This window comes from Penaeus monodon, chromosome 25, assembly GCF_015228065.2.
Source record: "Penaeus monodon isolate SGIC_2016 chromosome 25, NSTDA_Pmon_1, whole genome shotgun sequence".
Classification (NCBI taxonomy): Eukaryota; Metazoa; Arthropoda; class Malacostraca; order Decapoda; family Penaeidae; genus Penaeus; species Penaeus monodon.
Window position 1 is genome coordinate 18,909,418 of NC_051410.1, and position 255 is coordinate 18,909,672.

Consider the following 255-nt stretch of genomic DNA (forward strand, 5'->3'; position numbering starts at 1 on the left):
TGATGCAGGAAGATTAACTAGATGAACATCAGTACAGATACAGAAGTAACATACTGGGACATGCAAAGTAAATCCATCCGAGAATCCCTGGTGATCGAAGTTGGCCTCTAACAAAGTTGTTGACGAGGCATCATTTCAGTTTGAGTGGATCAGGCACAACCTCCGTCGTCACTCTCGTAGGTGCTGCCTCATCAGCTGTTCATTCATTGTTCTCCTAAACTATCTCCAGTGCCAGTTTGTAAAGGAATCATATGT

General features: G+C 43.5%; 1 protein-coding gene across 1 annotated transcript in view; it reads right to left on the reverse strand.

The window, feature by feature from the left end:
- Positions 1-255, reverse strand: part of LOC119589339 (zinc finger protein 236-like) — a gene marked incomplete in the record, with an annotated part of 34,598 nt that overhangs the window by 7,354 nt on the left and 26,989 nt on the right.